Source organism: Schistocerca piceifrons, chromosome 4 (genome assembly GCF_021461385.2).
Source record: "Schistocerca piceifrons isolate TAMUIC-IGC-003096 chromosome 4, iqSchPice1.1, whole genome shotgun sequence".
NCBI lineage: Eukaryota > Metazoa > Arthropoda > Insecta > Orthoptera > Acrididae > Schistocerca > Schistocerca piceifrons.
In genome coordinates, this window is record NC_060141.1 from 637,876,942 (window position 1) to 637,880,289 (window position 3,348).

Below are 3,348 nucleotides of genomic sequence, written 5' to 3' on the forward strand. Positions count from 1 at the left end.
AATAGTAGGATGGCCATCCAACGGCAGCGACTGGTGATTATGGGGACATGGACGGTGCAAGCAACCGACGGACTTGAACAGGACTTTAAGCGAAGGTCTGCATTGCCAATCTCACAGTTTACGTTTGAGAAACATGATCGTCGAATCAGATGGAGATGCGGCCTTGCTATTGCTTCTACTGTTGGCCAACTACGGAAATTGCAGGCAGCGGCATATGGACTTGATTGGTAAGCATTTTAATGTGTGGAATGTACGTGAAGCTAGTTGGAGTTATTCGCTGTGCTCTAAGATTTAAAAAAATTACTACAAACCACGAAGGAATTATCCGATTGGGACGGATATCGGTAGCTGTGAAGTACTATACAAAAACAATTTGAGAAAAACTGGTTGGTTTATTCAAGAGAAAGAGCTTCAGAAACTGAGCAGGTCAATAATGCGTCGGTCATCTCTGGCCCTTATGCAAACAGTTATTCGGCTAGACATTCGTTGATAGAGTTGTTGGATGTTCTTCTAAGAGATAGCGTGCCACATTCTGTCCAACTAGCGCGTTAGAGAGTCAAAATCCCGAGCTAGTCAGAGGGCTCTGCCCATAATTCTCAAACGTTCTCCATTGGAAAGAGATCCGGCGATCTTGCTGGCCAATGTCCGGTTTGGCAACTACGAAGACAAGCAGTAGGAGCTCCCACCGTGTGTAGGCGAGCATTATCTTGCTGAAATGTAGGCCCATAATGGCCTGCCATGAAGGGAAACAACTTGGGGCGTAGAATATCGTCGACGTACGGCAAAGCTGCAACAGTGCCGCGGATGACAGCCAAAAGGGTTCTGCTATGAAAAGGAGTGGCATCTGAGACCCTAACTCCTGTTTCTTGGACAGAATGGCGGGCACAGTGAGGTTGTTATCCCACCATAGTCCAGGGCATCTCCAGACACGTCTTCGGCCTGGAATCTCATTGACTGTAGTAGAATAGTCTTCAGTGATGAATCTCGCTTCGAACCGATTCCAGATGACCAGCGGAGACACTCTGGAGATGCCCTGGGAAGCGGTGGGATACAAACGAGACTGTAGCCCGCCAGACGGCCCGACAACCTGATGTCTGGGGCGCAATTTCATTTCATAGCAGGATTCCTGTGGTGGTCATCAGAGGCACCATTATAGTACACGGAGAGCGTTTCTATTGCTTGTCTTCGTGCCTGCCGGACTCTGCCTCGGCCAGCAAGGTCGCCGGATCTCTTCCAAACTGATAACAAAATGTAAAAATGTATGTGAAATCTAATGGGACTTAACCGTAAGGTCATCAGTCCCTGAGCTTACACACTACTTAACCTAAATTATCCTAAGGACAAACACACACACGCATGCCCGAGGGAGGACTCGAACCTTCGCTGGGACCAGCCACACAGTCCATGACTGCAGCGCAAACTGATAACGTTTGGAGCCCACCAACAAGCTCGGAATTGTGACAATCTAACGCGCCAGTTGGACAGAATATGACACGACGTCTCTCAAAAGGACATCCAACAACTCTGCCAATCAGTGCCAAGCCTAATAACTGCTTGCATTAGGGCAAGAGGTGGACCAATGCGTTATTGACTTGTCTTGAGTAAATCACCCAATTTTTCAGAAACTGTAATCATTTGCTTGGCAACGGCCTTGCCGCAGTGGATACAGCGGTTCCCGTCAGATCACCGAAGTTAAGCGCTGTCGGGCGTGGCCAGCACTTTGATGGGTGACCATCTGGAACACCATGTGCTGTTGCCGGCAGCGGTGGTCTCGCGGTTCTAGGCGCGCAGTCCGGAACCGTGCGACTACTACGGTCGCAGGTTCGAATCCTGCCTCGGGCATGGATGTGTGTGATGTCCTTAGGTTAGTTAGGTTTAAGTAGTTCTAAGTTCTAGGGGACTGATGACCACAGCAGTTGAGTCCCAGAGTGCTCAGAGCCATTTGAACCATGCGCTGTTGCTATTTTTCGGGGTGCACTCAGACTTGTGATGCCGATTGAGGAGCTACTAGATAGAATAGTAGCGGTTCCGGAAAAAAAGAAAGCCATCGTAACGACCGGGAGAGCGGTGTGCTGACTACACGCTCCTATCTGCATCCTTACTGAGGATGACACGGCGGTCGGATGGTCCCGATGGGCCACTTGTTGCCAGAAGACGGAGTTCTTTTTTACTCCTTTGTTTGTCTGTACATGTACGCACATCTACCGATTTCCTTCTTGGTGCGTTTTTTTTTCTTTTTTTTTTTTTTTTTTTTAAATGTATTCAATGTTTCAGTTAACCCCAGTGTTGGTAACAGGAGCCTACCGTTATTTCGTCGCTTCTGATTTGTTTCGCGATTATTTCTGCCTGTTGCCTTTGTGTTTTGCTCATAATTCGTGGATATTATGAGTTGTATCTGTAGTGTGTACTCAGCAAAAAAGCAAGTTCAGTTCTCCGTCTTAATTGAAGCCGTCTGGGCACTTTGATTCGAATTATATTTCTACGCCTTTGTATAGATTTAAAAAAAAAGGCAAGTTGTGTACACTGCCGAGGATTTCTGTTTTTTTTTTTGTTTGTTTTACAGATGTTCTTTTTTACTGATGTTCTTTATTGTTCATTAGAGAATTTTCAGCTGTTTTCAGAAGTGACTGGTAGAAATTCTACTAAATAGGAGACTTAGAACTCCCGAATGCAAAGGAAAACATTGCGGCTATAGCAAGTGCTACATAACTTGGGTTTAGTTGTCAGGTCGTTCACGGGAAATTACCTCATTTCCTTGTCGCTGTGGCCATTGCGGCAACGTTACTCTTATAACAATGTTGCCGAAATAGAGCCTCCAACTTCTGTATGTCACTTCCTCACACAGCCCTTATCGAGCTACAGAAAGAGACAATTCGCTTACACAGTATTAACATCGCCGGAGCTCACTTGCCCAACATCCATTTCCCATAAGGACACTCTCTTCCCCAACTGACGATCGCTAATTATACTGTATTGTTTGTCGAGAACGAATAAGACTTACCAAGGCTTTCTGAGAAAGCATTCAGTTTTACTCGACAGACGGAGTGTAGTAGACGCTAAAGAATGTTTACGCTGCACCTATCGACCATTACATCATTCGAAAGGAAGAACAACGGTTTTCTGCACTAGAAGAGATGAATGATGAAATTTCCAGATCGAAGATACGTGCTCTCCAGGAATTGGTACCTACTCAAACTACAAGGGGCCCAAGACAGCGCAACGTCAAGTCATAGAATAACGAATAAGTCTAGCTACCATCGGTGCACGACAACGTGTCTAACTGGATACATAAGGATCATCTTGGATCAGTTCTTGGATGATAAAAGTAGCTGTTGCCTGTTTTTTAAA

At 45.9% G+C, this 3,348-nt stretch overlaps 1 pseudogene; it reads left to right on the forward strand.

Moving 5' to 3' along the window:
- The first annotated feature begins 1,641 nt into the window (after positions 1–1,641).
- Positions 1,642–1,759, forward strand: LOC124796609 (annotated as a pseudogene).
- The last annotated feature ends 1,589 nt before the right edge of the window (positions 1,760–3,348 follow it).